Source organism: Vanessa tameamea, chromosome 14 (genome assembly GCF_037043105.1).
Source record: "Vanessa tameamea isolate UH-Manoa-2023 chromosome 14, ilVanTame1 primary haplotype, whole genome shotgun sequence".
NCBI lineage: Eukaryota > Metazoa > Arthropoda > Insecta > Lepidoptera > Nymphalidae > Vanessa > Vanessa tameamea.
This window is the reverse complement of record NC_087322.1, coordinates 12,655,258-12,667,921: the sequence shown is the minus strand read 5'-3', so window position 1 is coordinate 12,667,921 and position 12,664 is coordinate 12,655,258. Positions and strand designations below refer to the sequence as shown.

Sequence of the window (12,664 nt, the reverse complement as noted above, 5' to 3'; positions counted from 1 at the left end):
ACATAGCCACGAGTTCCATAGTACATATCACGTAGCCACTGCAAATTATGCGAACTAAGATCTTGTGTCTGTTCTGCGTGTTTTACATTAATAATACAATGTAAATACTTAGATAGACAAGGGAGATGTACAAGAGGCGGCTTCATGAAACGGGAAAGCAAAAACAAAAGAAGGTGTGTATTTTTTATTGCGTCGGTATGCGGACAGACAAATGGCCCCCTGATAGTAGTGTGTCACCATTGTCCCTGAACAACAGCACCTAATGATATTTTAACAATTACATAACCATTGCGCCACCACCCTTGACAACTGAGATGTTACATCCCATGTGCCTGTAGATACTGCCTCACTTACCCTTCAAACCGGAACACAACCGTTCTGTTGTTTATTAATACAATATCAAGAAATAAACTAAACAAAATATTGCACGTAAATGAATACAATTTATGTTAAAATTAATAAAGAAATGCTAGAATAAACAGATATATTCATTTCTTAAAATAAGGAAATGAACGTTTTTTTTCCAGAGGGAGATAATTCCGTAAACGAAAAACTTGATGAGTAAAGGAGTCAGTATAGTATGAAGTCAAATGAAGAGTAAAGTCTCTTGACAACGAATACTGCGTAGCAACCCCGACTCAAAACCAGGAGTAAATGAAGTTGGAGATGACCAGTACCTTCAATAGACAAAGTAACACCTCAAGCAATGAATTAACTAGGTAACGTGAGTACCAACGTGTATAACTTTTATCTGGGCACTGTTATACTGACACAATTCAAAATCAGCGTGTGCATAGGCATATGACTGTACTTACGGTCCATCTAATGTTTTATAGCGATTACCGTAATACAGCTCTCGTAGTAATAGAAATATTATATAAGTAGTCCAAAGTCAAAATATACTTCACTTAGGAAAACATTTGTAAACACATTTGAATCGTCATTTTGCATAATTTTAGTAAATGTAAAGTAAATGCTACAAGACTACTATCTTAACCATGCAACCTCCCTTGCGAGTATTATTACAGTAGTTTACTATAGTACAAGTACAAGTACAACCGTCTCGTTCAACACTCCATATGAAACTTGTTGCAAATAAAAAAGACATAACTCAGATACGACTTTACTGTCGATCGTTCCTCAATAAACACAATCAATGATCTGAATGGCAACAATGAAACAATCGCGAGCGCGACTTGTACTGAGAGAAATTCAGCGTCGGAACTTGAACAATGCCGCTCTAACGAGCGCCCATTACGCCGATAAGTGTAATGGATCAAAAGCAAAACAAAGTGTTCTATAATTGCTCCTCAACAATATTAATAGTTTCGATGTTATCAATAAGCGGCGCGGGCTGGTGGGCTCGCGCCTAATGGAGCCGAGGTGAGACTGGTAAATATCGCCGTAATTCATCATCGCTGTTTGCTCCTTGATACTAATCTCGGAGTTTATTTTACATGAATTCGTGTTTGCTTTGACCGTTACGAATATTATTTATGTTGTAATTTGTTTAGGTTTGTATAAAATATCTTCGAATTTATTTACGCATATTACATCATGTTTTGAGATGATTTATGCTGAGTATGAAAGATGAGTAAAGCTACTCCGATGTATCAAAGACGGGAGGTTCGAAGGTTGAGGGAGTCCTTGTAACTACAAGTACAAGGGACATAATAACTTAGTTCTCAAGGTTGGTGGTACACTGGCGAGGTAAGGAATTTAAATTACTTACGGCGCTAATTTCTATGAACGGTGGTAGGCACTTACCATCAGGTTTCCAACTTGACAGTCTTACTTAAATATTTCATGAAAAATAATGTTTATACATAATTGGTTTGAGTTGTAATTTTACTGTGACACGTGGATTGAAATTTGTAGACGGATTACGTATTCAAAATCGAGTAATTAATATAGCTCTTTACTAATTCGTAATAGATCAAAATAGTCATCACGAATTTACCTTAAAATATAGACGCAAGTAAACGGAGACTCGTCGGTAAACTTTTTTAAGACCAAAGATTATTTTATTACAATGTTTTGACGCATCTCCTAAGATTTAGCCAACATTAACTATGTAAGGATATGAAAACCGGTTTTTGGATAAAACACCTCCACAGTTCAGCCATTTCGCATAAGATACTTACAATTTAACAAATAATATGACATAGTCAAACCTACCTCATCTATCGCTTTTCCCATAAGTGACAACCGCATTAAAATCAATTTAGTGTTTTAGAAGTAGTAACAGAGACACAGACAGAACCAGAGAGCGACTTCGTGTTATTCTACTTATTGATTTCGGTGGCATGGTTTTTGTTCCGTTCGCTCGGTTCAAAATAATTAAGAAAGTTGCCCTAAGTTAAATTAACTTTGAAAAGTAATAAATAAATGTAAATGTCACCTATTGGATTGCCGATTAACTATCATTACAAGTGGAAATAGCTTATATTATCATACACAAGTTCGTCTTAAATAAGAAATTCAAGACATAACATTATAAACGCATGCAAAACTTCGGTTTAGAAAGCGTAGTTAGCATAGAAGGTAAATCCTATATTGAGGGAATTTCGAAAATTTCTAAAAATAGCTTTGATTTTATAATTTATTTTACCATCTCATTATAAATATAATATGTACGTAATGTAGATATAAGGCATATAAGCGTGTTATATATAACTAGTTATTATATTATCAGTAGCTATGGAGTATTGTATAATAACCTGATGGTAACTGGCCATCAACTTTGGCACTGTAAAAATATCAATGATCATTTAAATCGCCAGTGTACACCTTGTAACCCTTGGGAATCGAGATGTTATCTCCCTTATGCCTGTCGTTAAACTGGTTCACTCGCCCTTAAATTCGAAACACAAGAACACTGAGTATTGCTGCTTGGCAGTAGAATGTATGCCTATTTGGTATAGATATATATCAGTTTATTAAATCAAATCAAATCAAATCAATTTTATTCAAGTAAACTTCACAACGAAGCGTATTTGAATCGTCGATATTAAAATACTACCACCGTTTCGGAAAGCAGCCTCCAGCGAGAAGAAACGGCAAGAAACTCGCATAGTTGCTGTTTTCAAATAAACAGATTTACAATAATGTTTTTTTACAATAATGAATGTCCTGTGATGGAACCCGAGCCTAAATCCAGGCTTTTTTTTCTAAAAAGTACTCTTTTAATGAATAATAAGACTTATTTACTAATTTAGTCTTAATAAACTTTTAAATTTCGTAAATGGTAAATTGGTTACATTTCCCGGTATCTTATTATATATGCGTACACCATTGCCCAAGCGTTCTCTTTACCGTATGCAAGCGGAAAGTGGGGGTTACAAGTTTATTTATATTATAGTTTATATATATTACGTTACTGTATCTATTTTAATATACGTATATATTGTATTTTTTTTTCTTTTTGCGTCAATCACGTGTATATAACTGAACGTATCGGCGTGAGGGTATAACCAATCGACGCGGAATCGTCGGAAGATTATAGGCTGGTAATTCCGTTAATCCTTCCCTTTTTATCTTGAATGCCCAGTGACGATGCCCGCGCGGGTAGCAGCTATTATTATATATGTAAAGTCCGATTGCTTTAGTAGTAGAAACCAGCGAATTTTCGTTTTCAAATATTCTAACGCGAAGGTTAGAAGAAATTACTCGTAAGATATAAAATTGACTATTGAAGTGATATTGAAAAATGAAATGCGATCAAAAGACGATCCACTACGAATTTTGTAATGTGTTAAATACGTACATATATTTTAAATAATATATATTTGAAATAAGATACAAACAAATATTATAATCATATATATAACGAGTATCAAAGCGAGCATATTACACTACATTTTATTACGTTACGCCTGCCTGTGTTGTGTCAACACAGCTCAGCGGCTCACGACAGTATTTCTTACAAGTTTACTCAACAACCTGTAATACATCCGAAAATATTACTCTAAATTGAAAAAAAAATGATGTTTCATATTTACAAAATACGTTTCACATTAATATGTTATTGATTTTAATTAGGACGGATAATGTTAAAATTATAACAGACGTAATGGGCTAAAGCCTCTTCTCTTTAAAGAGTCAATTGTGGGTTGGTACACACCAAAAATTACCGTAGTGTACACACATAACGGTAATTTTTCGATCGAAGCATGCAGGTTTCCTCGCGATATTTTCCCTTACTGTCGAGAACGAGATGAATTTTATACACAAATTAAAATTATGATTGTTATGATGCTTGCCGGATTTGATCATCGGTTAAGATTCAAGTGTTTCAAACACCGCGACTTCTCAATCCATAAATAATGTGCGAAAAATAAATCTATTGCTATTATTTTGTAGATATTTATGAGATAAATATTACATACACAGTTTGTGTCTGTTTGTAGGTCTGTTCGCTTGGAAACCACCCGAACCCACATACGCGAAGCAAAAGCTTTGAAGAGTAATTTGGTACAGTTAAAGCTTAAACGGATAAAGAGTGCAGTTAATTTTTTAAAAAGTAGACATTAGAAATACATTGTATTAATAAAAAATATACATAAAACCATGCGGTTAACACCCGCATTTATATCGTTATATAGAATGACACGTTCACTACTTACGTTCATGCGGCCAATGACAACACACGTCATGTCAAAGTGAAAAAATAATGACATTTGGATTTTTTTATTGCAATGATGACAAGCTGTCGTCTTCGTTTTTCTTATCTTACAAATTAATATTTTTGTTAGCAACGAATGACCGTTGAATTTGACCTATAAACCACTAGTCGAAAACAACAAAACTATGGTATGAAAGACAATTTAAAAATATATCTACCTGCATTATAAAAAAAAGGATTCCTTAAAATGTTTTCTCTGTTTATTGTACGTATTTTATTATTGACTGAAGGCTTATTTGAATATATTCAATCTTTAGATCTTTTGACGTATCATTTTTATTTTCTTTTACCACTGAAAACATCAAAGATCGTCTTCCATACAGCTGTATACAAATATGTTACCAGCGTACATACTTCGATCTGTTTTTCTATCGCCCCATATTTGAATCCTAAACCTCGGCAAAATCCTTGGGAAACGTCGGATAATACCGCGCTCAAAGCGAGGGAAACGTTTTTCGAACTGATTTCACGTTTTTCCAACCTTATTTTCTTAGAGATTTTACGGTCACACACCGAAATTGCTAAAAGTAATCCCACTTAAAGTTGCCTTATGTAAATTATATTTGAAATAAATTATCTCGTAAGTTTCGCTACTTTCTATCTTTATGTCTGTCTGTACGTACGTTCTATTCACGGGTGAGTATACGTTTTGTACTAACCGGTGGGATCGCTCAAGCGGAAGTACCTAAATAGGTATATGCTATAAAGGTAAGAATATTTACGGCAAATTATTGAACTTAAAATGACAGCTTTCAAGTCTTTGGGCGTCATATGAAACTATTGAAAGCAAAAAAATACAAAATGTTTTGTAAAGTAATAAACCAGAATAAGGGTATTTTTTTTTTGTAAGGTAGGACTAAGTTGTTTCTCAGACAGTTTTAAAGAACAGTCCAAAACACTACAAATTGCCTACCAACTTGGTGCTCCCACTAGTTATCCAAACGTCTTAAAGTAAAACTCTCTATTTTATATGAAAACATCACACCTGCTTATTAAGCATCAAAATCCGCCGGAATGAAAAGAGGTACTTCAGACCTGACAAAAAAACATTTGATGGATCTTGAAACTACATGATTTGATTTACAATTAAATGAAAAATATTTTATTTTTATTCAACAACTAGCGACCCGCCCCGGCTCCGCGCGGGTGCAATGCTGATACTAAATGTACTACAGAATGTCTTACAACGTTCACAGTTTTTAAGTCATTAGACAATACCAACCGCTTTGACTGTGCGTTTTAAATCTGTAATATCTTCGAAAATATTCATTTAAATTACATGCTGTAAAGAGCCATATTCTTCTATATTAAATTCACAATGTATTTAACGTACTTAATTGGATAAGGATTCATGTTGTATTGCTTAAAATTGCTTCGTAAATAAGCCATTATTTCTCGTAAACAGTAAAGGATAAAAAATGGTCGTTGTGGGCTATCCATAAAAGATAAACATACCATCACAAACTTTTTGAAGATCTTTTTAAGGTGTACAATACTGTAATACATTATTTTCATTTATCTCGTAGGGTTCCACCAGCGTTTGCAACGTAAGCGCAAAAAATATGTTTATTTACGACGTCACTTCAGAAACCTCTAAAATAATCAGTGTTTCTCTATATTGTGCATGTATTACACATATAAACCTTCCCCTTGAATTAATCTATCCATTTAAAAAAAACTGCATCAAAATCCGTTGTGTAATTTTAAAGATCTAAGGATACATGGGGACAGAATGCGGTAGGCGACTTTGTTTTATACTATGTGATATGTAATGATTTACTTGTTCTGTGAATAACGCGACTCATGGTTATTGTTTACATGGTTATGGTCTGCTGTTTGTTGTGGTCAGGGAACACTCATACTTACCGATATACTTGCAGCTTCATGATATATTGCTTAATACATTTGAATTGGCTTACACGATTATTTACATTAGATTTTATGCATTCAAAAGTTTCAGATTTTAAGAATATCAAAATAGTGCATGGTTTTTAAATTAAATATCTATTTGATTTGATTCAGTGCATTCATAAAAAAATGTATTAAATGCAATAAACAGTAGTGTAACATCAGCGTTGGGCTTTTAAAATTGTCTACTGTTAAAGATGGAGGATATATTTCATAATTACAAACCTTAAGGATTAATAAAAAAACGTAAAGTATAAAAAAAATCATATTAGGTTTTCTTTAATTATATTTTATAAATAAATTAATATCCAATGAAATAAATAAAAACATGAATTTCAGTCCTTTTAAATGTACCTATAAATAATATAATTTGAGTTACAGATAAACCCACGTTATGTGTGTCTTATTCGATTTACTTAAACGTGTTTATTTGTTTTACCGAAAAGAAGAAAACAAGATGACTTGCTCGATCAGACGAAGTTGATAATTCACGCACATTCGTATCTGCAAGTATATTTTCCGCACGACACATTACCTCGACATAACATATTTATTTGTCATATATTTGTATTGGAATAAGTTAAAGATTGAAAGAAAAAACTTATTTTAAACCAACCCCGGGAACAAACATCCTTGTCACTTGTGTCCGTAGTTACACTGGCTCACAACAACACTGACCACTGCTGTTTGGTTGATGGTATAATATCTGATGAGTGGTACCTACACATACGGACTTGCACAAAGCTCTACCACCAAGTTTAGTTTTGCTTTCAATTTATCATGGATTATTTTATGTTAAAACAAAATGTTATCGTGTTAATATGTAGTTTTTAAAATGTGTCGCCGAATGCAAATGTAAACTCAGTATGTCGTAATTCCAATAGATGTAACTCCAGGGTCGTAGCTTACTTTTGGCTCGGCTTGAGTAAATGTTTGTAATAAAATACACTTATTTCACAGATATTTTAATTAATCATAGTAATCCCGCGCTAAGCACTCACTTCGTTCGTAAAGCCTTTCAGTACTCACAGGTGCAAATAATTAAGTTAAAAAGATTATTATTATTAATAACATTTAAAATTTATGAATTTATATAAGCCTGAAAGAATTAAAGCTACGTTACAAATAAATACAGGGAGAACTGCCTTTCTTTTAGTGCTTTTAAATAATACTGGAATTTTTCCGATCTTCTTAACGTAACGTAATACCAGAAGTTTAAAATGCTATATTTTTATTATTTTAGTTTAAGAATTTTTTTTTTTTTTCGTAAATAGCTTTCTAATATAGTGAAGTTTGTATTCATTTCTTTTTTAGTTTCGATTTAAAACCAACAGACACTAGAAGCTAGAGCTAGAGCTTAGGGGTTACTGCTTTTTTTTTCTCCTCAATGGAAACCGTATCAACATTAACACTGGCGATGCATATTTTCTTATCCATTTACTAAGCGATATTTTTAAAATAGAAAGGACGTTCATCGGTTAGTGACTTCCAAAGAGATAATTAATATAAACTTAACAAGCGAACGATTAATGACGACAATTAAATTGAAACTAAAATGTCTAAAATGATAAGCATTTGTGTCTGTAATAAATAACATATAAACGTTAACTTCTCGAATATTTGCCGGCAGCCAGTTAGTCCGCGTCAATTTTCTGACCCAATTTTGTAAACTAACACAAAATCGGCAACTATTTAATCAGCAAATTTGCGTTGACAATGAAACGAAATTTGTATCACTCTCTGAATAATTCAAAGGTTCACGAGGGCGGCTGGATAAGTGGGCACTTACTGACGTTACTACATTACACTCGCGGGTATGCGACACCGCGCCGTCGCCCGTCAGCGTCGTGTGTGGACGATCTCTGGTACGATTATACGCGAAAACACAAAACAAACGAATAGTGCAAACGATCTGAATTCATATAAACTGTTCTCACTTGACCGCTGTCTTAATTATTGCATCTGCGTGCATATCAAAAACTAAACGACCAATAGGTACATAAATTATATGCTTCTAGAATATGAAATATTACGGTTTTAAAAAAATATTTTATTAAAAATGAATTTACGCATATTTTACGATGTTTTCCTTCACCTAGCATTGAACCGGTTGCGGTTCAAAATAAAATTCTAAATACTGGACAACTTAAGCTAAATTTCCACAATTTTTTTAACACATCCATTAATGTAAAAATATGCTCCTATGGTGTTACACTATATAGAATTAATATGGTGATTATTTTTTGGCACATAATGAACAAATAATTATAAAAGTCCATGGATCGATACCTAGCTGCAACATTCACGTGACACGGTCACTAATGAGACCTTCGGGGTTTCAAAACTATGATAATCATTTATCGGCTGTAGAACGATCACACAACACGCTTTTCCCTCCTTTGTGCCGGTGGTTGTTTCCCTTCACAGCTCATCAAAGCTGTCAGAAATTCAATAGAATTTCGCTCGATAAAAACAATGACTCGATATTTTCTTTGATCACCGACAAACGGATCTTAACGACTATAATCTTTGAAATTAATGTCGGATTTCTATGATTCTGAAATGTCATCGTGATATTTCAGCTATCCGATCGCAAAAAAGGGTCGGATTGATTTACCAAGATAAAATAACTGAATTGGAATTATATTATAGAGTTTTTCCTCATTAACCAAAATATAACCACGAAAGTTCATTAGTAATCTTTGAATATGTTAAAACTAATAATGTTCAACGTTTAGCACATTTTATGAAAAAGCTTAAAACGAAAAGAGCCTAAACATTGTTGTACGATATTTAAAAATAACGTTGAATTGTCATAAAAGAAAATACTTTTATTGTTGAAGATTTTTACAAATCAATGAGAAAGTGTAATTAATGTACATTTCATAAATGCAATGTTGATTGAGAATTGAAATTGATTTTAATCTTCTCAAACACAAAGTTTAAAAATTATCAATCCATATTGAGTTAAGCACTAGTACATAAGCACTAATATTATATCGTATTCCCAAATTGCATTTATCTAAATCACCGTATTTTTATAAAATGAAGAAATAAAGATATATTTTTTACGCTTGATTTATTATTATTAAATCAGATATAAAGCAGGAAAATCTTTGCTCTGAATGATATCCATAACAAAACTTGATGGATCAATATATTTATGAATCGCTAACACAGTGGATATAAAAACATCCGACAGCATCAGGGTTAGCGCAAACATAACTTTATCGTGGGCAAGTAAATCGCGCTATAAAGCAGAGGGCCACGAATGGTATCGCGGGTGAGCTTATCGGGGCTCGAGGGAGCGATCGACGAGCGTCCACATGAATATGTTATGGTGACAAAGCTATAACGGAAGCCGTTTGAACCTTCGACCCACTTCTGGGGACGAGATTTTTGAAGTATCATATTGAAATTATATTTTATGCGAGCTGAATTTCACAATGATATTTGAAATATTTTAACAAAAACCGCTATTTATATGTTTTAATCTTAAAAGAAAGCCAACCGTCCGACAATTTCACTTCCTTAAAAGAATATTTTGAATCACTCGAGATCAGCATCGTTAAAAATTCAGGAGACGCTCAACTATTAACTTCAAGGCGTCTCAACTTCACAACAAAGAAAGCAAAATCCGCAGAAATGGTTTTATTTCAATCTTCGCTTCGAAAGCCGATAGTTTGGGTCTTTCTAAATCACCAGTAGAGGGTCTGAATGCGAAATGTTTCGGGTAATAGTGGAGTAGCGGAGCGAGTACACGTTCTGCGAAGAAAGCCTTCGACCGCGCACTAAATAGGGTTATTCGAAACCCATTCCACTCCGCATATTAGTTTATCGCGTCCCTCGAAAGGGCTAATCCCATTCGAGCGACGGTAAAGCAATTCTGTCGTCGCCTCAACTGCTCTTTCATAGTCCTTCAACTTCGATAAAGCTCAAAGTATTCCATAAGATGACGGTAATTTAAGCTTCACTGTTAATAATCGAACTATAAAGCTTAATGCCTTTATAATAGGTAATAATCACATCACTATTACTAAATACGATTAAGTTGGATAACTTCGTTATGCCGTTAAAATCTTACACCAAATGCAAATTGCCTGTCTAAGGGGTAACGTGTCAACGAAGAAATTGTTATAGAATGTACATTAACAATTCTTTACATTGCTGACCATGTTATTTAAGTTACAAGAGCCTGTAATCATTTATATTACATGAACTATCTATCGAATATAGAATTCAATTTATTGAAATAAAATATTAATACGGAAAGTATTATTATAACTTAACGTTATAAAAAACAATCATACGTTATAAATCAGTACATTAAAGGCAAACAATAGAATTTAATTCAAAATATATAAACTAGGAGCACTTTTTTTGACGCAGCACCACTAATGCCCATCTACTAATGTCCCCGCAATGTCTCGGAGCTGATCTTCTTGTTTTGCGGAGGATCTTCGCTAGCGATTACAACGTTAATCAAATAGAGTAGGTTTTCTCGAGAATTTAATGTTTTATTCAGGTTGTTATCTAAGCGCACTCGTCTAATGTCCGTTTTAAACCGACCGTAAACTTTTACTTGGGATTCGACGTGTTTTTTACCCGCGCTGGAGATGACATTCGCCTTATTAATTCAGCCACCAGGATATCATTCGCTTTGAATTCCGTCGGCAAGAAATAAATGCTTTTTATGTAAGAAATGATTTTATTATTTTTAAATAATTTTTATTGTATATTTAACAATTATGTAAGTGTACAAGTATACTATAAATAGAAATGTCTACTTTAAAAACCTACCTCGTTCTGTCAACTAAGTAAGATCGGTCTGTGAAAGTTTATGGGTCCGATCTTATCTTTATTGTTGTGGAGTCTTTGACGGCCGCTCCGGCGGCTTCGAGTGAGATAAGAAATAACTCGTGGCCAACGGTCCGCTTTCAGGATTATAAGAGAAACTACCCTCACTGACACTTAAAAGTCGTACACAGTCCTTATGTAAGCACAAAAAATCAGAAGTTGAAACTTACTTAGCAATACGAACACGAGCTTCAGAGGTTTAACGACATCGCTTCACTATCAGCAGTTTGTTGGTGGTCCGCTTCCGTCTACGTCACAGTGGAACTTAAAAACGGGTGCCGAACTGTAACTTTGTCTCCGCTCAGTGAGCGCGGAGGTGCGCGGGCGTCACGCCGCGCGCGCTTTTCGCTTTCCACATTGAGCACACACTGCGACACAGACACGATCACGCGCGAGTCTTTGAAGATAATTCTTGAAACGCCTCACGTGCGCTCTGCGCGGGCGGCCCGGGACACTGCCGCCGCTGCCGTCGCCTCCCCGCGGCGCGCGCACCCTCGCTGCCCGCCCGCCCCGCGACGCCCGCCCGCGACGCGCGCACCCGAACAAACGATCGTCCCCGAGCCTGCGATCATTTTTACATCTGCACTGTTGTGACATTGAAATTCAATTTTCCGGTGTGCCCGACCCGAGCTTCAGCTCGCTACGAGTTCCGGAATCGTTCCGCTCCCATACATAACCGCGGGGCCCACGGACGGAAATCACAGATTTCGTCTCGAAAATTGACGAAATTGAAAAGCAATCCGGTCAAATGCCAGGCCAATTCCATGCCCTTTTATAAATTCTTTCAACTCGAGTTAACAATTTACACCCACATAACAATACAATTACCTGGCCACAATAAATATCGGCCGAGTTATCGTCGTTTTATATTTAAGCGATAGTTTTATAAACAAAAGCGCAACTGTGCCGACAGTCGGAAGGCGTGCGCCTTTATTAGAGGAGCGCCGGGAAGCGGGCTCACTAATCTGGCGCCGCGGTTCGCTGCCGGTTACCCTTACAAATCGCTACGCTTCGGAATTTAATTTCGCGCATTTCTTTTACGCGATTGGATATTGTAAGGATTTGGGAATCCATTTATGTAAGGCAGTGCTGATACGCAATTTCTTGTCTAAATCTTGAATCTGAAATTTAGAGCGTGTTTATACGAGATGAAGACGACTCGTTTCAGTCCCGTCGGAATGTGATCTACCCTCGCGCCCATTACGGGAAAGTCGA

General features: G+C 35.0%; 1 protein-coding gene across 1 annotated transcript in view; it reads right to left on the bottom strand.

The window, feature by feature from the left end:
- LOC113395995 (junctional adhesion molecule C-like) overlaps positions 1 to 11,903 on the bottom strand; it is a 121,977-nt gene extending 110,074 nt beyond the window's left edge. Inside the window, exon 1 of the mRNA XM_026633760.2 lies at positions 11,620 to 11,903. The gene's annotated coding sequence lies outside the window, so the exon portion shown is untranslated. The remainder of the gene's footprint in view (positions 1 to 11,619) is intronic.
- Positions 11,904 to 12,664: the final 761 nt, after the last annotated feature.